The 23,572-nt window shown below is 53.2% G+C and overlaps 2 long non-coding RNA genes across 2 annotated transcripts; one reads left to right on the top strand and one right to left on the bottom strand.

Moving 5' to 3' along the window:
* The first annotated feature begins 382 nt into the window (after positions 1-382).
* On the top strand, positions 383-19,728 carry LOC111096216. Its single transcript, XR_005360587.1, has 3 exons — positions 383-663; positions 9,196-9,319; positions 17,610-19,728. It is a non-coding gene; the product is annotated as an uncharacterized LOC111096216 (long non-coding RNA).
* LOC119872158 lies at positions 9,154-15,240 on the bottom strand. The gene is made up of 3 exons (XR_005360586.1): positions 15,038-15,240; positions 10,854-11,925; positions 9,154-9,307 (listed from the first exon to the last, which is right to left on the bottom strand). It is a non-coding gene; the product is annotated as an uncharacterized LOC119872158 (long non-coding RNA).
* Positions 19,729-23,572: the final 3,844 nt, after the last annotated feature.

Here is a 23,572-nt window from a genome sequence, read left to right as displayed (position 1 = left end):
TGAGGCTGGCAATGTGCTGGCAACTGCACCTGCTGGGGCGGGGGTGCTGACAGGCACAAGCTTGCAAACTAGAGCATTTTCAATTGCCAGCATCCCAACTCAAACCGGCAGAAGTGAAAAATGAAAGGCTCATGTAGTAACCGAACAGTCCTGGAGGGCCTCACTCCCAACCCAACTGGGGCCTCACTCCCCCAGCCTGGGGCTGGACTCTCCCAAAGACTCACCATCGTCGGGGAAGCTCGACAAACGCCAACTTCCGGCTCAGCCAGTCCGTGGAAAAGCCCACGTGAAAGACCGTTTCTGATTGGCTTGGCTGAGGTCACATGCCCACCGCTGGCCAATCACTTTGGCCAGAGAGGTCAAGCGTTCTGATTGGCCAGGCCTGAACCACGTGGCAGTTCCGCGTGGGAAAGTCTGTGTGCCACTGCGCAAGAGTCCTGTGCAGAGAGGGGAGCTGGAGGGTGACCCCCGAAGGCAATGCTTCCAGCCGTGGAGGGTGGGTGCTGGAGGAGGGTGCTATACCCGTGGAAAGCAGGGCAGAGGGGAAGCCCAAGGCCCACGGGGGCATCCATTGTGCAGAGCTCGGGCACAGACAGAGACAGGACCCGAGACATGCCCATGCATCCCAGAACTTTCCAGCACCTCTTCTGTCTTCGCTCCAAGGTCAGTGGGAACACTGAACGTGAGGAGGGTCGGGGTGGGGCAGACAGCGGCAGAAACGAGCTTGAGCCTGAGGAAACGGGACAGATGTGTGGAGGCAGCTCTAAGAAGGAAAGGGAAGGGCAGCCCGGGTGGCTCAGTGGTTTAACACCGCCTTCAGCCCAGGGCGTGATCCTGGAGACCTGGGATCGAGTCCCATGTCGGGCTCCCTGCATGGAGCCTGCTTCTCCCTCTGCCTATGTCTCTGCCTCTCTCTCTCTGTCTCATGAATAAATAAATAAAATCTTAAAAAAAAAAAAAAAAAAAAGGAATGGGAAGAGGTCAGAGTCCTGGGGCTGGCAGAGCAAGGAGGGTAGGCGGAGGGGTGGATAGGAGCTTGAGCCCAGAAGCTCCCCAGTGCATACTTTATACATAAATGTCCACTGAAACGACCATCCTCTGAAGCAAGTAAATAACTAAACAAGGAACAGAAGTCTGACCAGCCAGGTTAATCCTGATAAATAGGTCAATACCTGCAGCCCCTCATCCTCTCAGAATCCACAGCGACCTCTGATGCCTTTCACAGCTGGGCCCCGATATTTCCTGGTTTGGGACAATAGGGCATTTGGATTTTTTTTAATGGCAGAATCTGGAAGCTAATTAGGCCATTACTCTTCAAAGATTTAATTTGCTTTGATGGGCCCATCTATAATCATATTTCCAAACAGCTTCTATTTAATTACTGCACAAAATGAATGAGGTCCTTGAGCAATTTGTGTCTGATAAACTCACCTCCTGTTTTAGTTCCCGAGACAAAGAAAGACACTGGGGTGCAGGTGGGGGGTGGAGACCAGATGGAGGAGGTGGGGATAGAAGCTGACATCTCAGGTGGCCACTGTCCCCCCAGGAGAAGTGTTGTAGGGAATCTTGTCTCTGAGCACTGAAACCACAGCAGGAAGGAGCCCACTGGGAAAGGTGAAGCCCCACTTCCCTCTGGAAGGAGATCATCAGGGGTTTGGGGATGGAAACCCCAAGAGGGCAGGGATTTTATCTGGCTTTTTTTACTGCTGTAGCTCAAGTGCCTGACCAGAACTGGGCAGAGCTCCAGGTGCTCAGTAAATGCCCGCTGAGTGGGTGCCCCGAGTGGACTTGCCTGAAGTCTGCGTTCTTACAGCCTGAAGTGTGGGAGAAAGGTGTTGATTGACACCGTGGTCCTCCACCATCTGATCACCTGATTAGCTAAGGGATCTCTTGTAGCCACCAGGGCAGCTGGTGTCCAGCCACCCAGCATTCAGTCTCCCTTCTTCTGGGGATGGCACCCTCACTTTGTTATGAGGGTCCCCTTGCTCCCTGTACTCTGTCTTGGTGGGTTTTATAAGTTGAATTGTTTCCCCTTTCTCAAATCGGTGTGTTGAAGTCCTCACCCCCAGTACTTGAGCATGCGACCTCATTTAGAAATAGGGTCACTGCAGACATCATTAGTTATGACGAGGTCATACTGGAGTAGCTGGGCCCCTAATCTTATAGGGCTAGTGTCCCTATAAAAGTGGGAGATTCAGGCAGAGACACACACAGAAGGCTGGAGTGATATAACCACAAGGCAAGAACTACCAGAAGCTGTGAGAGGCCTGGAGTGGGCCTCCCCCAGTGCTTGCAAAGGGAAGATGGCCCTGTCGATGCTTGATCTTGGACTTCGGTCTCCAGAACTGTGAGACAATACATTTCTGATGTTTACTGATGTCACTTAGTTTGTGTACTTTTTTTTTAAGTAAGCACTATATATACCAAATGTGGAACTCAAACTAATAACCCTGAGATCAAGAGTCCCATGCTCTATGGACTGAACTGGCCAGCACCCGTGTGTGGGATTTTTAATGGCAGCTTTAACGGCTTAATACCCTGGGAGTGGCTGTCACAATGCCCCCACCTGCTCTGGCTAAGGTGCTGATTGGATGCCCCATCCCTGAAATTTGAATCCCAAGGTTGTCAGTGAGCCCTGACATACTCTGTCAGCTGGGTGATTTTCCTGTAGGGAATCTGCTTCCTCTTCAGCTCTGAGCTTCCTTTCAAGCCTCCTAATAACAAGGGCATCTTACCATATTCAGAAATTTTTTTTCTGTTGCTGGCAATCAGATGTTCCTGACTGACGCCAGAACCAGAGAGCTGCCCCCTGTAAGGCAGGTCCCTAGGCAGGGGAGGAGACATCAGTGTTGCTCAGCGTGGAATCATCTGCTCCTTCCTGTCCCGACCACACACATTATTCAGCCAATCTAGATCATATGTTTGGTTCAGGGATGCTGCAGTGAATAAGGCAACAGAAAGAGAGATGATTAAATAAACAATTTCAATACAGCAAGGTGGGCGTTATGACAGGAGGTATGGGGCCATGTGGGTGCACAGATGAGAGGCACCTAACTCGCTGTGGGTAGGGTGGCTGGTCGTTAATGAGAAGGGAGCAGGGCTGCCAAGAGCTGAAGAGAATGGAGCTAGGGTGACCAGCTGTCTTGGTTTGCTGGGACTGTCCCAGTTTTAGCATTGAAAGTCCTGAACCTTAGGAAGCCCCATGGCACCAGGTAACCTGGAGTGTTGGTCTCGCCAAAACAGGACACCCAGGGGATTGAGAATTGAGAAGGGGCAGGATCATCAGGAGCCTGCTGTCCTTGGAGGAAGGTTCGGATCTTAGCTAAGAGAAAGGGAAATCTTGGGGGCATCTTATGCCAGAGTGGGACACGCCGAGACCTGTGACTTTTCCGAGGGCTCCTCCGGCTGCTGTTTGAAGAATGGACCATAGGGGCTGATGGGGGCAGGCAGGCCACTTACACAGGTGTGCTGTGGGTGAGGCCCCGGGTGGCCATGGAGGTGATTCAAGCAGTGATTCTGAGTCTTTTTGGGGAGAGTGGTGGTGACAGACCCACTAAGACCCTGATGAGGGCCATGGACACTCTCCTCCCATAGATGCACATAGTTACAGGCATCCATGTGCTCTTTCTTGTGCGCACACACACTGTTGCACGTGGTTTCAGGGGTTTTACAGACCCCTAAGATCCATCATGGAGCCAAGATTCTGAATCCTCCTTTAGAATTCTAGGCGGCCACATACCGTGTTGGCATTTGCCATTTCTTCGGTGATCTGTGTCACACCTCCCCTACCTGTCCTTGCCTCTAGAGCCAAAGGCGCTCCCCAGCTCTCCTCTCCAGGTCAGCAGGGTCAGAAGAAGACCACCAGTCCTGTCCATCTGGCTCTAACTCCCGGGTCTCATCAGCCTTGAGCTGTGGGATGGTGCCTTATCTTGGTCCTCAGTAGTGACCAGCCTTTTCCCAGGCTGTCACAATGGTCCCTGCTTCTTGGGTCCTGCTGAGCTCTCTGCCTCCTGCCCATTTCCATCCTGGCTTTTCTAATCACCTGTCACCTCCAGTTTACCTCCGGTAAATCCTCCTTCACTTAAGCTAATTGTCAGGTCAGTTTTGTTCAAGTCAGGTTATGCATATAACAAGTAGGTGGTGGGGCCCAGGGTTCAAACTTGGCTAGACTTGATGCCCAACACATTGCTTTTTAAAATATCTCATTGCCTGCGACACATGTATGTGTGTGTGTGTGTGTCTGCATGTGATGTGCGCATGTGAGAGAGAGAGAGAGCAAAGGGGATGTCCAACAGTCTCCTCTTAAAAAGATTTTATTTATTTGAGAGAGAGAGAGAAAGAAAGAGAGATCATGAGCAGGGGCTGACTCCCCGCTGAGCAGGGAGCCCACTGTGGGGCTCCATCCCAGGACCCCGGGATCATGACCTGAGCCAAAGGCAGAGATGCTTCACCCACTGAGCCATCCAGGCACCCCAACACTCTCTTTTTTATTTGAAGATAATATTACAAATGAAGGAAGAGCCTGCCCTTGACTGAAATACAAATATGTAAGCAATTTTATTCTAGTCCAAACTCCACAGAGGAAATTGTGCCTGATGTGTTATGACAGATTCTTGGGGCAACACAGTGGATGTACTCTTTCTTCTCGGAGGCGAAGGCGCCGTCTTTGACTTTCCCACCCAGCATGCAGGCCCAGGAAAGTGCATATCACACACATGTGATAATGCTGCCTCCACGAAGCAGAGGGGGAGAAACTAGGAAAACAACTAATAAATAACACACCCAAGAAGAGAGAGGAATTCCCTGCCTTCTCTTTTTTTAAAATTTTATTTATTATTCACATATCTTGTTGGCATTTGCCATTTCTTTGGTGATCTGCATCACAGAGACGGGGGGGGGGGGGGGGGGAGAGAGAGAGAGAGAGAGAGGCGCAGAGACACAGGCAGAGGGAGAAGCAGGCTCCATGCAGGGAGCCCAATGTGGGACTCGATCCTGGGACTCCGTGATCACGCCCTGAGCCAAAGGCAGATGCTCAACCGCTGAGCCACCCAGGCATCCCGTCCTTGCTTTCTCTTTAATGCCTGAGAACACACCAATTACTGATGGGGTTTTAAGGTCTCTGGAAAGGAGACACACTGTTTAGAGCTCCTGGGGTAGTAGGTATCGTGGGGATGCTGGCACAGGCTGAAGGTGCCAGATGCCTGTCAGCGGTGATTGCTGGGAGGTCCAGAAACAAACGTAAACTATAAATTCCACCAGTGGAGACATCCTATGGTAGGACCTGAAAGCACTTGGAATTGTCCCAGCAAGCAGCCGGAGGCCTGGCCTTTCCTAGCAAAGGGCACAGTATGGACCGCTGATGGGCACTACCTGGGCTGTACCAGCCTCCAGTGGGTGCAGACCCCCACGCTGAGATGAGACATGGCTCTTCTGGCCCCCTCCCCTAGCCTTCGAACCATGCCACTGGCTGCCATCCAGTGCCTGGGACGCTCCGGGACCCTCTGGCTGCTGCTTCCCTGGCCTAAGTGCTGTTGGCTCAGACCTGGGTCTGAGCCTGGCTGTTCTGCTATCCTTCTTGCTTCCTGCAGTTCACAAATTGGGAAGCAGCAAAGACATCGATCTAGCCCACATGGTCACTGTGGACACAGACAGTGCTTTGGGGCATAGTGGGAGGGGAAACTGAACCTCATCCACAGGTTGGGGGCGGGGGGGGGGGGGGGGGGGGGGGGGGGGAGACCCCAGCCAATCCAGCTGCTGCCCATTCAGCCTAGAACAATCCCAGGAAACAAACTGACTCTGCTGGAGCCTGCAGGGAGGGGACAGTAGCCACTGGCTTCAGGGGCACTGCCAGGCTGTTCCAACTTCACCAAACCTCTTCCTCCCACCTCCCTGGGCTGTTATAATGGTTAAAAGATGTATTCTTTCGCTTGGTAATGAAGTAACCACAGATAGAGGCTTGAACAACAGAAATGTATTCTCTTACAGTCTGGAGGCTGAGATGGAGGTTACAACCTTGACATACGAATTTGAGGGGAGGAGGGGGATGTAATTCAGTCCATATCAAATGAAATGCTGCATAGAGACCACCGGACACATTGAAGGTGGTTGGTAAACAGTAGTGAGTACAAGTCCTTTCTTTAGGGCAGCTGAGAAGGTAAGCAGAGACAGAGTATAGGAAACGCTGCAGTTCTGGTGTCTTTCCTCATTCAGCCCTTCTCTCTACCAGGAAGCCATCCTGGGCTTCATTGTCGATTGTTCCAGAGAGGAAGTAATTCAATTCCTAGCCTTATGCAAGCCTGGATCTCCCTAGAGCTTCCAAAGATGAGATGAGCTAATGGGGCCCTGAGGCAGGAATCCCAGGCCTGTGGCCCCAGCTAATCGCCAGTGGCGATCATGGAATGTCAGTAGAACCTCCAGCCCATGGCAAGACCACGGTGTCACTGCCCTGAGTCTGTGCTCCTTCCCATGGTTGAGTCCCCTGGGTCAAGGGGCAGGGAGGCAATCAATTTCTGCCCCTCTGACTTTCTTTTTCTGACCTAAACCTGTTGGTAAGATTTCCTCCAGGATACCCCCAGAGGCCCTCAGGACTGTTTACCCAAGAAGGGCACTGCCCCCAAAGCAGGAGGCAGGCTCCTGAGCTCAATTCAGGACTCAGCAGACTGAAAGAAGGATCAGAAGGGAGAGGTTTCTTGGTGAACCGGGTTCATGGCAAAGCAAGATTCAGAGCAGCTCCCGGCCATTTTCCTGGTGGTCTCCCATCCTCTGCACAGAGTTTTAAATCTGCCCAAACCCAAAACAAGCTCTTCAGTGCTGGTTGTGTCAAAAGTGCGGTCTTCTTGGCCCTCATCGGCCCTTCTTCCCATCACACAATGGCTGTCCTCGTCTTCCCTTTTTTTTTTTTAAAAGATTTTATTTATCTATTCATGAAAGAGAGAGAGAGAGAGATAAACAGGGAGCCTGATGTGGGACTCAATCCTGGGACTCCAGGATCAGGATCACGCCCTGGGCCAAAGGCAGGTGCTAAACCGCTGAGCCACCCAGGGATCCCCTGTCCTTGTCTTCCCTGAAACTTAATGCATTGTATCAATGGGAAGATATTTTCAAAACTGTCAGCAAATTGGTGATAATCTACCCCTAAAACATGACAAAGGCTTTTTTTTAACATTTAAAAGTTAGATTGCAATGGACTGCCCGCCCCCCATGAGGCCTATGTGTATGAAAACAGTTATTTTGAGTCCAGACAGTTTGATTTGGTGCAAATGCAGGGGTGCTGCCCCTGCCATCACCACATGTGTTAATGGTGTGCAGAACTGGGTTCTTGCCCCCACTAAGCTACACTTTGAATAATGGAATTATAACTTTTTCCCATCCTGCCTTGGTAGATCTCAAAAACTGCAAACCAGCATTTTTGGGGTGAAGCTTCAGGACCTGGATTGTACAGAATAGAGCAAAGGCAATCCCCCTATGACTCTCTCCTTCCTCCAAATCATGAGATTTATCCAGAGGAGACTTTGTGTCATGTTGCCTACCCATCAAAGCTCCTTTTCTTCTTTCCTTTGGAAATTTGATGAGATCAAAGTGTCAGCTTTCACCAGCAATGCCTGAAGAAAGTGAGAAGGCAGATGGGCCTCGCCCACCTCCACGGCCCAGAGCCATACTGCCAACGCCTTTTGAAGGAAATGCTAGACTCTTCCCGCATGCATCTGGCTCCCCTGCAAATTCATAAATGGCAATGCATGCAAGAAGTAGATGAGTTCCTCAAAAAATTAAAAATAGAACCACCATATGATCCAGTAATTCCACTTCTGGGTATTTACCCAAAACACTTGAAAGCAGGGTCTCAAAGAGGTATTTGTACACCCATGTTCATAACAGCATTATTCACAAGAGCCAAAAGGTGGAAGCAACCCACATGTCCCATCAACGATGAGTGGATAAACAAAATGTGGTCCATCCATACAATGGAATATTAGTTGGCCTTAAAGAGGAAGGAAATCCTGGCACATGCCACATTAGAGATGAACCTTGAGGATATCGTGCTAAGTGAAATAAGCCGGGCACAGAGAGGCGGATTCTGTACAATTCCACTTACATGAGGTTTCTAGAGTAGTCCTATAGAAAGTAGAAGCCAGTGGTTTATCCTCCAGCTCCCAACTGTTACTTACTTACTGGCCACAGGGCTGTTCTGTTGGCCCCCAGCATCTGTGGATGTCCTGCTCCATATGTGGATCAAGAGCACACCTATGGCAGAGCTGGAGGTGCTCAGGCCAGGCTGCCTCCCACGTGACATGCACTAGTGACATGAGGATTCAAGGGGCCCTGACTGCTGCACTGGCTCCCACTTTAGGCCAGTGTACACTCAATGTTATGTGTGCAGGGGAGATTCGTAGGTAGCAAGCATGGGATGGTCAGAGGTCAGAAGGGACAGGAACCCTGCGAAGATCAAAGACCCCCACATGGCTAAGTGTGAAAGGGGGATCAGGGCCTTGAAACCAGCAAGCCTAGGTTTGCATCCAGTAGGACGAGGATGCATCAGGGCGTAGCTTGGAGCCTTATCTCAAGATAATAAATCCTACCTGATGGGGAGTGTGGTGGGCAGCCTATGAGATTTTACCCTTGTGAAATCCCCTCTGCTGGTGTATGGGCTGGACCTGGTGACTCACTTCTTAAAAAAATAATGGCAAAAGTTATGAGCTGTCACTTCCAAGATGAGGATATAAAAAGATTCCATCTTGCTTGTCAACTTTTGTCCCTCCCTTAATCCAAACTGCCATCTTGTAAACCACCCATGGAGGGACCACATGGTGAGGAATAGAGGGCAGCTTCTGATCAACAGCCAGGAAAGAACTGAGGCCCTTAGAGAATGGAATCCTGCCAATAACCAAGTCACTGAATGTGGAAGTGAACCCACCCCAGCTGAACCTTTAGATGGGACACCAGCCCTGGCCCACACCTTGATCACAGTGAGAGCCTTGATCACAAGTAAGCTGAACATCTGGGCTAGGCTGTGCTCAGAATCCTGACCCACAGAAAAATATGAGATAATGAATGTGTATTGTTTTAAACCACTACTCTTGGGGTAATTTGTTACAAAGCAGTAGACCACCAATAGAGGGGATACAGTGTTTGACATGCAGTATTACTTACCGATGTTGGTTCTTTTCTTCCTTTCCTGCCACAACCTCTGTCTTGTAGATCTACCAGCCTTCAGTGCTCATGCACCCAGAGGAAGATCAGCACCACCCCATCAGAAGTAGTAGCATGCTGAGTGACCCTGAGTCATCGGAGCAGGTCACATTGTGCCAGCCTGTGGAAGTGGGTGAGTAATGCCATTGTGAAAGTTCTCCATGAAAAAGAAATGAAGTCATACTAAACATAATAATCATTAAAAGTCAAGTCATTTAGTCAAAGAGAAGGAGCTAGGATGCATCACAGAGACCTGGAGTCCACCTTTTCACCTTACAAGCAGGGAAACTGAGGCTAGAGAGTTTGTGTGAATAGCAGATTTGTGTGAATAGCAGAACGAGTTAGCAGAACCAGACAGTTAATCGTGGCAAAGAAACACCTAACCAGGTGCGTCTTGGTGAGCAGAGAACAGATTCCCTGTAATTGGGCCAAACTCAAGTCGTGATTTCTGGGAAAACAAAGCCGGGCTTCAGGCGGTCCTCAGGAGTGCCTGAGATGAGAGGGTCCTTGGGAGGGAGAAAGGGGCACCATTGCTTGAGCTCAGGAGGACGGCAGGTATGAGTGGATGGTGGGCTGGAGGGGACACAGTGAAGAAAGGACTCCTGTGTTTGGAAAGCCAGAGGCCGCTGGACTCCTGCAGACACCTGCCAGAAGGGGGTGCAGCTGTGGCAGGGAAGTGTCCAGGGCTGAGAGGAGAAGACCACCAGAGGTGCTTCCTACGGCCTGGCTGGCCCTCAACACACCGGTCGAACTCTTGGACCGTCTCCGTCTCTCAGGAGGCCCAGCCACCCATGTGTGCAGAGTGCGGAGGTCCCAACCAGCCAGGGAGACCTCCCACGGGATGACAGATTACAGGAACCAGCATGCACCCTGGGGAGCCTGGGGGCTCCAGAGACGGCTGCACGGTGAAGCCACTTGGGAGAAGGGCGGTCGTAGTAGGGATGAGGTCTGGGTGCCAGAAGCTCCCTGGTACCTTCCAGATGATTCCCGTGCTCCCCACCTCCGATTCCATGCCACTTGCCCCTTGCCCCTTCACCCCCTCACTGTGGTGTCACAGGCAGTGGTCCTCCCACTGTGTAAAACAGAATGGCCCTCTACGCGTGGAATTACCGTGTGATCTGGCACTTCCACCTCTAGATATGTACCCAGAAAACATGGAAACAAGAACTTGAAGGAATGTTTGCTTATAGCACTGTTACTCACAGGAGCCAAGAGGAGGAAGCAACCCAGATGTCCATCAACAGACCAACGGATAAACAAAATGGGATCTATCCCTATAACGGAACGATATCCCACCTTGAAAGGGAAGGAAATTTGAACACGTGCTATAGCATGGATGAACCTCGAGGACACGATTTTAGGTAGAACAGGCCAGTCGTAGAAAGAGAATTCTTGTACAGTCACATCTGTATGAAGTCCCCAGAGTTGTCAAATACAGACAGATGGTAGAACGGTGCTTGCTCAGGGCTGGAGCTGAGGGGAGCAGGGTGGGTCAGTGTTTAATGTGTGCAGAGTCTCATTTGGGGGAAGATGAAAACCTTCTGGAGATGGATGGTGGTGATGGTAGCACAACAGTGTGAATGTGCTTAATGCCACTGAACAGTACACCTAAAAATGGTCAAAACAGTAACTTTTATCAACAAAAATGAATCAGTAAAGCAACTCACTAGTGGTTAAGGGGCTTTTCTGTCTCCAGGATGGGCAAGATGGTCCACTGGGCGCCATCTTTGTGTCTTGGGCAATCCCAGAACTGGTTGTCCCAGGTGTACTCATGCTGACGCAGTCCATGCTGGGGTCTGCCTCAATAAACCACCAGGCAGAGAGAGCCCTGGGCACCTGTCACACGAGGTTATGTTGAGAACTAAGGGCTCTAGAGAGGCATCAAGGCCAATGCCACACACAGAGGCCAAATTGCTGAATCCATTCTTTGTGTCCCGTTGTGTCAGAGGCTGGTAGAGGGTATGAGCAGTACAGACCAGTCACTGGACATGTAGAGACAGGGAGGGGTGGGGGACACTGGGTCTGGGTCAAGGACCATGAAGGAAGGACCAGGCAGCTCTGTGCCAATGGAGCCTGTTTGAGGCCATGAGCTGTGGCTGGAGCCTGGCCTGCCTGTTCCTCAGTTTTCTCTGGAGTGTAGAATGATCCTTAAGAGCTATCCCAGGGCAGTGCCAGTCTGCAATTCTGTTTGAGGGATAAATGTGTCCTAAAGCAGGAGTAGTGTAGCAGACACCTGCTCTGCCACTTGGCCAGTGGCTCCTAGAGACCTGGAGAGCTTATGAAGTTAGAAATGCCCCACCCTGCCCCACAAAAGTCAGCTTTGGGGGCCTTGTGGGAGGCCCTCCTCCTGTCTTCATTCAAACACTCTTCAAGGATTGGGATATACCACCCCAATGCTTATGAGCCCTGGGGTGGCCCCCACCGCTCACTTTGCAGATGAGACCCAGGAAAGATGAATATGGCACCAGAAAGATTTTCTAAAAACGACCAATCTGGAGAGGGCAGGTCCCATTCCTTTTATTTCTTGGGATCCAGCTGGGCAAGACCAGGCAGGAAAGTAGGAGAGTGGAGCATGGCAGGGACCAGTCCAGGAGCCATCTCTTCCTCTGTAGTATCTTCATTGCCATGACAACAGTAGCCGTGGAGTGTTCACTCCTCTGGAGTGTTCAGGTGCTGATGCTTTACATGGGATTTCTAATCCCGTAAGACAGTCTTTCAAGGAAGTTGCCACTGTCGCCACTATATGGATGACACAATCACTGCTCAGAGTGGTTGCGAGACTGGCTCAGGGTCACATAACAGAGAGGAGGTAGGGCCAGGATTTGAACCTGCCCTGGTTCCCCCATAATAAGCATGCGGCCCCTGAGGTCCCAAACTCAAGGGACACCTGGAACATGCAAATGATGCTGAGGAGCACCCCCCACCCCCATCCCCTGTGAGTGTGGCAGGTCCCCATGGGCAGAGTCTCAGCACTGGACTTGGGAGATGCTGCTGGCTTGAAAGCCCAGGAGCTGCCCCTGCCCCAGAAGCAGGCTACAGTGGAACACACCCACCAGCAACCCCACGCTACAGCGTCAGCCAGCTGGACAGCAGGCTGGCAGCCAGCACGTCGTCTGTATAGTGAATGCCAGCAGCAGCTCCCAAGGGCCTGAGCAGTGGGCGTGTTCCCTCGGCTGCCCCTGCACATCTGCACCCCCTGTTCCCCGCCAGCCGTGGTCTGCTCAACCCCCCCTGAGGCTCAGTTCTACCCACAAGTGTCAGCCCAGTTTCCAACCCTCTCAGGGAGGTGCTGAAAGCTCTCAGCAGGCACGGGCTCAGTTTGAATTAGGTTGCTGTTGATGTTATTATTTGGGGAGAAATGCTCATTTCCAGCCCCCACACTGCACAGATCAGGGCTCACATCCAGGATTGAATGCCAACTGATTCCAGGGAGATGGCGGGAATTAACTCCATTTCTGTGCTAGAGTCAGGGGTCAGGCTTGAACCTGATGGGAAACTCCAGGGACTTTGGTGTGTGTGGAGGGTTGGGGGGAGCTGTGTGGTGTGGGGTTGGGGGTGCTCAGAGAAGGAGGTGGACAGCCAGGCTTGCCCAGGGACAAGGTTTGGAAACTACAACAGCTGGCCTGGGGTCCAGGTTTGCCTCTGTGAGCTCCACAGGGCAGCAGGCCAGGAAGTGCCAGCCTTGAAAGGGAAGACTGGCATGCAAATTCAGCTTTCTCTGAGCACCAGCCACAGGCTCCCAGGCAGGGGGCCAATAGTGAGAAAGGGCAGGTTCTTCTCCTATGCTTCCTGCAAGGATTGCTTCTCCCCTCCTGCCCTCTCTGGGACTTACCTTTGGCCCTCCCCTCCACGTCTTTCCACATCTACGTTTTGGCATGCAGAGATCTGTGTGCGTGCATCAGTGGTGCTGGGAGTGGAGACTGTTTCTTGTGTGCCTCCGGGACACATAGCTGGACTGCACTTCCCAGCTCCCCTACCAGGCAAGTCTGGCCCATCAAATCCTCCTCGACCCTCCCTCCTTCCACGGATCCCAGAGCCCCACAGGAAAGTGTAGCCACTCCATGGAAGGAGCCTGGACCCCTGTCTGACTGTGTGGAGCAAGCACCCACTCAGCCCACATCAGGCTCAGGCGTGAGAGAGAAGGAGACCTCTACTGTGGGAAGTTGCTGAGGCATGCTGTGGGTTGTTAAGCTGCTAGAGCTCCAGGGCCAGGAGGAGGCAGCTAGAAAGAGGGCCACCCAAAGTAGTGGCGGCTTCCCATGGCTTCACAAGCAGCAGAAGCCTCAGCCAAAGGAGAGGAAAGAGAAAGATGGCATCCGAGGACCCCTGGAACTACCAGGGGCCTTAGTGGGTAGGGGAATGGGTCCCATGGTACAAGTGAGGCAAGAGGCCTACAGAGAGCAGCAGCCGTGGCCAGGGGTCTCTGTGAGCAATCAACCATAGTCCAGGAGACTGGGAGGCCAGTGGGACCCAAGGCAGCACATCCAGTTACATTCCTTACCCCCACAGCCGTCATCCCCAACCCTGCCCTTTTCTCTGAGTGCTATGGCAAACGCTGCCGCTGGGTGCTCAGAGTTCTCCTTGGACATATGGCAGAGACTTGTGTTGGAAGCCTAAGCAATCTGGATTTGAATCCCTGCTGCACAACCAGCTCACCCCAGACATTAGCTCTTGACCTGCATGGCTTTACTCAGCGTGCGTGGTCTCTTCTCTTGTAAGGATACTATTCATTGAATCAAGGGTTAAATCACAAAAATTGCCTGCACCCAATTCTCCCATCCATGGGTCAGGGGCAAAGGGACAGTCTCCTGAGATGACCCCGGTGGACCACGGCCTCCTGGTGTTCATGTTCTCATGTGGTCCTTCCCCCCCTGGAGCCAACCCTGTGACAAGAATTTGGCAGAGTCATGCCAGTTCCAGGTCTGGCCTGTCAGAGGGCTGCCAGCTTCAGCTGCTTCCCTCCTGGATCCTGCACCTTGGGGAGCTCTGTGCCCCATCTACAAAGTCCAGGTCTCAGGAGGATGACCCAGAGAGGTGGACTCTCCTACCACACGCAGCAGAGAGAAGTCCAGTTGTCTCAGGGTCCAGTCAAGCCCACAGATGACACCAGCCCAGCCACTCTCTGGAGGCTTTCAGTGGGATCAGAAGAAGAACTGCACTGCTAAGTCCAGCCAGCCCACAGGACTGGGAGACATTTTAGGATGGCTGTTTGGGGGCAGTCTGTTAGTTGGTAGTGGAGAAATGAAATTGTAGGGTTTACACTCCACCTCCTTTGGGGCTGAAATCTGCAGAGAACCCGTTGTGAAACATCAGTGGGAGATGGCCCCAAGAAGCATGTGTTCACGTGGCCACCGCAAGCAAGGCTCTGGTGTAGGAGGCTATTGGGGAGGCACCCTTTCCCAACCACCTCTATCTACTCTGCTGTCCTTTCTTCAGTATTTAGAACTAAGAATTGTGGAATTGTCAGAAGCAGCAGAACTCAAAGAGATTGCAACCTTAGGGGCCCTGGCATGACCCCGTGAGTGGCCCTTAATGGGGGGCTACAGGGAGACCAGGCTGTGTCAGGATAATAAGCCTTCTTCAAGGAGGGCTAGCTCCCCCTGTGAGCCATGGTGTCACAGAGAGGCCACTTAGCCCAATCACCCAAGTCCAGGGAGTGTGACCAGGACTTCGGATGAGAAAGGCTTCAGGTAGGGGCACGGCTCACACTGGCACTGAGGGGAAGTGGGCCCTCCATACCAAGCAGGCATATCCTCCCAGGAGATTCAGAGGGCCCTGCAACTGGGTGGTCTTGCCCAGCCCTCGTGTGGATGGGGCCCTAAGAGAACAGATCCTGCCCAGGTTTGCGCACCAAGGTAATGGCATGGTCTGGCCTGCTCATAGGTCCTGTCCCCATGCCAGGGTCCTCCTAACCCTTCATATCCCTGCTGAGGCTGTCCAGGCCAGAAGAGTAGCTTCCTGGGGCTCAGCACTCCAGGCTGAACCCTGGCTGGGCAGAGAGAGGGATGGGAGAGCTGCCCCTCACTCAGTGTCCTGTCCCCTCTGGCTGCAAGCACAGCTGGATGCGGGCTGACTGGCTGTCACAATTGTCATCTGCCCTGGCAATAAGCCAAGGCTGTTACCGAGAGTGCCATTGCCATGGAAACCATGAGTCAGGGCTGTACTTAGCAGAGCCACACTTGCCAGGGGCTCTCAGGGCCTCTGGTCTGCCAACGCAAAAGGCGACACCAGCACATAGCATCTCCTTGGGACTCGTTAGCAGGGTGGAGTGGGGGTGACAGGGAAGGGACAGGTAGGGAGAAAGGGAGGGGGAGAGAGGTAGGCAGGATGGGAGTAAGTAAAGAAACCACGTAGCCACAGGACTGGCTTAGGGGCTGCCGAAGCCCAGACCACAGAGGCCAAGGGGTCCTTCCCAAGCAGCCAAATCTGCAACTTACCAAACCCAAGAGGCCAAACTCCCAGAGATCAGAGCTCAGGGCTGGGCCCCACAGATGCAGATTTAGCAGCGATGGGGAATTGGGGTGCCTCTGGATCACAGGGTTCAGCCAGAGAGGCCATCCAGCACAGCTGCTCATCTCCAGGGGTGCAGGGAGGTTTAAGGAGTTGCCCAGGTGGGGCCAGGAAGGCAAGAGGAGGAGAGCCCGTCTCTGTCCACACCAACCTCTTCCAGCTCCCCATAGTCCAGCGGTCAGGTGGATGCAGGCCTGCCAGCTCCGGAGAAGGCTGTGTCCACACAGGAGTCCCCAGCATGGCCTGGGCCCAGCAGGAAACAGCCCCAGCCCCCAGATCTGCCCTGGGCACCCCGATTGTATTGGTGAGTCAACTGCCAGGTTCCCAGGCTAGCTCACACAAACCTCATTTGCCACATCCCCTCTGCCCCATTGCAGAGTCTGGCCCTTGCAGAGAATCGGGCAGATGCCACCCCAGGGAGGCCCTAGCTGTCTGCAGCTGCACAAGGCCCTAGGAGAGCTGTAAGTGAGGACTGCCATTACCTGCCCACCCTGAGTGACTCTCCTCTCACATCTTTACTGACAACTGCCACAGAGCTCGAAAGCCGGAAAGCTTTGCTCTGACCTGAGGACTTGGTGATCGCAGAACAGCATCGTGGCCACTCTGTCACTGAGCACAGCCCAGGTGGCTGAGCCATCCGTGGGAAGCCCCGATGTCCACCCTCACACATGTGATCCCAAGGAGGCCACAGGGCTGGGGGCAACCCGACTCTTGGCCATGTGGCTCCTGAGTTCCAGGGTGCCGAGGGACCAGGGCAGAGGGCTGACCTCCGACGGGGATGCAGCCACTCAGCTGGGGGGGAGGTGCTCTATAGCCCTTTCTGCCAGTTTGCTGAGTAAGCAACAGAAAGTTAGATGAAACGTTCCAATTGCGGGGAAAGGAAGTCAAGCATCATGTGCTGGCTCCCAGAGGACAGTCATTACTGCTGCTCCTCTAATAGCAGAAACAAGAATTAAGGGACATTGGAGAGCTGCCTGGAGGAGGACCAACACCTAACCTGCCCACCCTCGTGGCACGAGACTGTTGCCTTCGACTGAGGAATGAATAGCTCAGGGACACATCTCTCGAGTACCCCATGGCCCTTCAGTTCTGTAACCACAGGGGCTCCTGCCCAGGAAACACACCCATTCCAGTGCTGGGGGGGCCTGGATCCAAAAGCCCCCTCCTCCCTTCTGTAACAGACATCTCGTCCAGCAGGCTTGGCCCCTAACCCTCGCTTGTCTCCCAAGTCAGGTAAGTGTGATTGGTGCGGAGCTATGAATGGGCACGGATGTGAGCTGGTGTCATACAGTCTCCCTCATGTCCAGCGTTTCTCACCTTTTTTTCCATTATCACCTTCCTGAGGAGCCTTTTTAGACATTTTTAAAGAATAATTGACCCATCCCCCATGAAACTAAATACTAGGGAATATGATTTTGTCAGGTAGCGATGAGCTTTGGATGGACACACACCACTGTAATAGCTAAGACTTCTTTGGACTCTCCTCCTAGAACTAATTTTAACCCCTGGGGAGTGCCGTCGCCCCATTGAGAACGTTGGATCTAATCCGTGCATTGGTGGTGCACGTTGGGGGATGGCCACCACTCATTTGCCCATTTGGGGTTCTGTGGCAGGTCCATGGACCGGACACCAAGACTGGAGTCTCCTTACATTCAGTCCTTGCCCAGAGGTACTCATTCCAGTAGGAGCAACACACCTGGGAGGGTAATTAGCAGACAGGCTGCTCTCACCTGCAAGGGGAGCAGGGAAGCATCTTCCAGCGAGTAGGCAGTCTGGTCCCCACAGCATGATGTGAACCCTGGGAACCATCAGGGTGCAAACGGGACCCTGTGTCTCAGAAGCCTACTTGCAGGAGGAAGACAGAAATCATTCCCAGACTGCTTGCTGATGTCACACTCATGTTCTCCATGCAGGACCCTTTCCCAGCACAGCCCTCAGACGAGGCAGCGGGAGCTGTGCTGGAAGGGGAGAGGTGAGTCATCCTGGCTGGCATGCTGGACCAGCCTCTCAGCAGAGAACAGTTTTATGGTGATCAAGCCACAGACAGGGCAGGACGGGGCCGGACATGTGCCCCTGGCTCCTGTCTCTCTGAAGCCCCAGCCCTGTGACTGCACACTTGTCCTTCCTGCAGACAGTACTTCCCACAAGGTCCAGTGGCTGATGCTGCGTGCTGGCCAACGGGCTTCCACCTGCCAGCCTCTGTGTCTCGTGGCCCGAGGACTTTCCCTTGGACACACAGCTGGCCGGAAATCTCCAGAGCCAGTCCTCAACTGGTTACAGCTGAGAGCATTGGTGCATCAGTACCCTGGTACCCTGGTTCCCTGCCATCCCCACCCCCAGGGTGGGTAACCCCAAAATGTGTGCTCTGTACTGTCTCCCACGACTTCCAGAAGCCTCGGGTTGTTCCTGTAGTGTGACCTTGCTTGATACTTCACCTTGCATTGGCCACCTCACAAATGCCCCTCGGATACTTCCCACATAAGTCACTTGCATTCAACTCCTTGTCCCAGGGTCTGTTTCTGGAGGAGCCCAGGCTGAGATGGGCTTCCATCCTGCCTCATGCTGTGACCTTGCTTGGATGCCAACGGTTGCCTGCTGCTTTGTGGATCACACCCTCAGAGCCAGGGCTGATTTTTGGTCAGCATCTGCAGAGGGCTGGACAGAGCTCAGGGGTGACAGAGAATGGAGTTAGAGGAGGCACTTGGCAGAGGAGGGGCCACTTGAGCAAGGTCTTGAAGGGTAAATAGGAGTTTGCCTGTGGAGAAAAAAGCACAGGAGTACCTCCACCTCGCCCATCTTAACCCTGAGCTATTTGCAGAAAGTACCTGGACAGCGATACCCATCACTTAGCTATGGGATTCTGGAATGTGAACTTGTATAGCTCTGACTGGTCACTCCTCAGCTCTGAAATCTGCAGTGGCTCCCCATGGCCTGCAGTGGGTCCAAGCTCTTTGGCTTATAGTTTGAAGCCCTCTGCAAACTGGCTCTACCCTACTTTCATGCTGTCACTCATGTCATTGCTGCTGCCGGCTGCCCAGTGAGCCCAACCTGGCAAAATTCTGTCTCTCCTGTGCCATCCAAACACCCTCTCCGCCAGGAAGCCACCCAGTGGTGGCTCAAAATAACGGCTCTCAATCCTCTGCCCATAGAGCACCATGGACAGACTCTAAGGCACCTTCCAGCTCCAGACTAGGGTGAGTCACTAATCTGGGTCAACCAGAAGCTCCTCAAGGTTAAGACCCATCGCGTGGACTCCCTGTACCCCCATATCCCAGCAGTAATGACAATGACCTGATGCTTCTGGGACATTTCACAACTCCCTTATATCTCTCCTTCGGCCTTGTGTAGAGAACACATCTCCACCAACACAGCTGGTTCAGATGGCCTGTAGGGGCACCTGTGCAGCCCCAGGGCTGGATTTATGGTTTAATTTATGATTTATAAGAGGAAGGATGGAGCTCATCAGGAACGCTTCAGCCATCCCACATGCTTCTTAATTAAGTGAAAGATGAGGGTCCCACTGTCTTAGGAACCCCTCTTTCCTTCCCCCCCCCCCCAGTGTCACATTGTCAGAGGCAGGGTCTGGGAAGGATATGCTCAGAGTGGGTACGGTCTAGGTAGCCCAGGATAGAGCCGATTCCCCTTGCGGATGAGCCTGACACCCAAATCAGAAGTTTGAACGTATTCCTTAATTAGAGCTCGACTTTGTTCTCAGCTGCCCACTGGAGTGGGCCCCCGATAAGACCAGGCAGCATTGTTGTCTTTATGCTTATGAGGTGAATCCACTGGAAGAGCACATTCTAAATGAGATTACATCTTATACATGTTTAATGTACTGTTTTCACCATTTAAAATGAGGCTGTATTAAAATAGCAGGGAGGGAAAATTGACTCTCTGAGCTGGGTGTGGAGAGAATAGATCACTAGTGAAATGAATAATATATTAACAGAATAATGATGTTGCTTCTCATATTAATCGTATAAATCACAAGATTCTCAAGCTGTCAGCAGAAGTTTAAAAAAAAAAAAACAAATTCCAGTTTTCCAGATGAAGAATCCTGAGGCCTTGGTGGGGGCGGGGGGGGTTGGGGAGGGCGGAGCTGGTTGCTGGGGGTCACACTGGTTATGAAACAGAGGTGTTCAGGGCCTGCTGAGGAGGCTGCCAAGGACCTGTGACTTGCCCTGGAGGCGGCAGTGATGTTGCAGGAAAGCCTCCCCTCGGGTCCAGCCCGCATCCCTTGCTGAGGCCAACCATTTAGCCGGGATATGAGAAACATGAATGAGATGTGGTCCCCGGGCCACAGGCCAAGCCAGAGGGACAGTAATAAGGTGCATAGAGGGCTCCGACCACATGATACGAGGCAGGACAGAGACTGGGACAGCTTTGGGGTCAGAGCCCGATGCCCCGCCCCTGGGGCCTGTCAACAGCAAGCGTCCAGTCCTGTTTGGAGGTCTGCAGCTGCAGTCGTATGTTGAATGAGCCTCTAGTGACAGGCCGGGTGTGGGGGTGCCCTGGGGGCCATAAGGAGTGATTGTAGAGTTGCCGAGATGGATGCCGCATATGTGTAAATATCTGCACGCCGGCTGCACGTAGCTCCACCATGGAGTGGGGGTAAATAAAGACAAGGAACTGCCCTCGGAGGGGGTGGTGGTGAATCAGAAATCAGGGCTGGAAGCATCCTAGGAAGATTCCTCCCATCCCCCTCAGTACTGCTTGTCATCAGGACTGGTCTCCTCATTGCCCCACTGCAGGCCCGTGTGGACCAGCAGGGCCTGAGCTGGCGTTGCTGATGCCTCATTGTATGGAACATGGAGAAGAAAGTTCCCCCCACCCCCACGTCCACTCAGCTGGGGAGCAAAACTCCCGGGATTCATGGGCAGCCTCAGCCCTGCCAGCCTTGACACGGGCCGTGGGAATCAGCCACTCTCACCTCCTGTGCACACTGGGCTGGAAACCCCCCCCCCCCCCAGGCCTTATCTTGGCGCATGCTCACAACCAATACATGCTGTGCACTGTTTCCTACTTCACAGGGGAAGGAAAGGAGGATCCCAGTAAGAGTATGTGTGCACACGCCACTGCCCAGCTGCTGAGTGACAGGATCATTTGGGTTATGGGCACATTTTATACTCCCCCACCCACTGGTATTGGACTTAACTAGGTGACCCAGCCAATGGGATATAAGCAGATGCTAGAGGAGCAAAGACAAAATGTGCCGGCCCTCTCCCACTTCGACCATTACCTCGAGGAGTGCTTCCCCCAGGGAGCTTTGGCCCCTTCGGCCTGAGCCCCAAAATGAACACACAGGGCAGAAGTAAGCCCCACCCGCATTCCAGAGCAGAGCTGCCCTGCAGAGCCCCGCCAGGTTCTGGAGCCCACAGCTGATCCTCAGGCCACGAGTATGAGCATAAGCACTTAATTCTGTAAGTTACTGAGTTACGGGCTGGTTTATTACACAGCATTGCTGTGGTCATTCCTGGCTGATCCAGAGGCAAAGCCCAGGCTCACCTTTAGGGTAAACCACCTCCCACAGGGTTGAAACAGGGCAGCGGAGGCTCACACAAACCCAGCAACTCTTTCGAGCTTGGATCCCACTGACAATCTGAGGAATTCTTTTCCTGCACAAAACCCCTCTCCTGCCCTGGCCACGGCTAGTGCAGGGTCCTTCCATGGACATCTGAGTCAAGTCTCAGGTCTAGGCCCCCTTCCCCACTGGACCTTTGGGGCCCTAGTAACCACATGCACCCACCAACGCAGGAGTACTACTAATCCTTAGAACAAACATTTCTGAGCTCTGATAGTGTCCACCCCTTTGCTCTACCATCTCTTACTATCGCCATTATCCATGAAGTAAGCTCCATCACCCCCAGCTCCAGTCTTTAGAGGAGGAAAGTGAGGCTCAGCAGTCAAGCAACCTGCCCAGTGTCACACAGCTGATAAATGCAAGAGCCATTTCTCCAACAGAAACGGGCCTTACTCCCTACAGTGTTCCCACGCCCTGTACCAGGAGGTTCAGTCCAACATCCACTCCTCCACTCTGGGCCCTGGAGGTGGGCCACTGGGTCCTACCCAGCAGTCAGCCTCATTTGTCCTACCTGGGAGGTCAGCCCAGGCTCATGGCACCATCTGGGTATGTTGAGTCCGGCCTGGCCGGTTGGGCCACAGATAAAGCTGACTCAGGCACAGACAGGTGAGAATGCTGGGGCCTCACCAGGTCTAGGGCAGAGGTACCTGTGATCACCTTCACTGCCCTTTGCCTCACTCTTTCAAGGCTGAGGGCTCAGAGGTGGGCAAACCCCAGCCTCTGTTTTCCCACACACCCATTCTACCTCTAGGACTGCCTCTCACCTGAGAAATCATTGGCAGGGCATCACTGCCCTGAATGTGCTCAGGGATGGTGTCCAGATGTCCACAGCGGTGGCCAGCCCCGGGCTGGTGGCCGCAGCCTTGCCCTCCAGTGGCACCTGCCTCCCTGGGTGGAAGGGGGAGCATAAGGGGTGCTCTGCTCCCGCAAACCTCCAAAGTTCATGGAGGTGCTCACAGAGAGCCTGGCAGGTGAGCACTCAGCATATGTGACTCACCACAACGGTTGCCATTGGTGCAAAGCTGGACTGCCTGCTGTGCTGCTGGCCCACCCCATTTCCCTGAGGGACCACATCTGAGCAGGGAACTCTGCCCAGCAGGACCAGTCTGGTCCAGGCAGATGCGGGAGGGGCATACCCCGGGCTCAGCTGGCTGAGAGATAAAAACTTCTCCATGGCAACCCAACCTGCCCCCCAGAGGGGGTCATTGGCTTGGTTTTCCAGGCCACGGGAGGGCAGCCCAAACCCCCCAAGCTGGAGAAACTGGGGCACAGACCAAAGGCTCTCACTGCACCAGATCACAAGCTCCCCAGGCCCCTGGGCAGCAGTGGAGCTGAGCAAGCTGGGAAAGTAGGCCAGAGCCCGGAAGCCCCATCTCCCCCCTCCTCACACGCTGGGGAGGCTCTTGAAGACTGGTACCCTGACGATGTTTGAGGCTTCGGTGGAGGCGGCTCTGAGCTATGACGTGGAAGGGAAGCTACTGGCAGGCTGTGGGAGCAGGGAGGGCTCCCACAGAGTCGTCAGGGAATGCCATCTCCCGTCTCTGGTGGAGGAAGGAAAGAAACCCTTGCCTCCTTGGTGGCTTTTCCTCCGCAAAGTCTTGAAGGCCCACTTCTGGTAGCCAAAGGGGATTAACCATCAGTGTCCCGGACAGAGTAAAACAGATGGTTGTGCATGTGGTTCTGCCTCCCTGTAGAGAAAGCTGACAAGGACACCAAGTGGCCTCAGTGTCACCCAGCAAGGTAGGGGCAGTGCTGGAAGCAGACCCCAGCTGTCCTGACTTCCAGACCAGTTAGTGAAATCATCTAGGGAGATGTTTTAAATTCCAATGCCCAGATCCTACCTCGGGGCCAATGAAACCAGAGTCCCTTGGTGACAGCAGCGCTGGGCTTTTTGTCAGAATCCAGGTCCCATCACTGCTCAGTCACCTGCCTGCTCCCCAGCTGACTTCATCCATCAGCTTCAAAGCCCTCCGTGGGGCTTCAAACACTCTTTCTAAAGCAACTTAACAACGTTCTCCCTGCAGTCTTGTCTACATTGTTCACTTGCTTGACCACCTCTTCATAGATGGTTCCAAGGTCAAATTTAAAAGATCAACAGTTCTCTTGGCGTGTCTAGGTAGCTCGGTTGGTTGAGTGTCTGACTCTTTATTTTGGCTCAGGTCATGATCTCAGGGTCACCAGATCAAGTTTCATGTTGGGTTCCACACTTGGTGCAGAGTCGGCTTGAGTTTCCTTCCTTCTCCCTCTGTCCCTCCCCCCACTAGAGCGCGCTCTCTTTCTCTCTTTCTAAAAATA

Source organism: Canis lupus, chromosome 6 (genome assembly GCF_011100685.1).
Source record: "Canis lupus familiaris isolate Mischka breed German Shepherd chromosome 6, alternate assembly UU_Cfam_GSD_1.0, whole genome shotgun sequence".
Taxonomy (NCBI): Eukaryota; Metazoa; Chordata; class Mammalia; order Carnivora; family Canidae; genus Canis; species Canis lupus.
The sequence above is the reverse complement of the archived record's forward strand: the minus strand, read 5'-3'. Positions and strand labels throughout refer to the sequence as shown.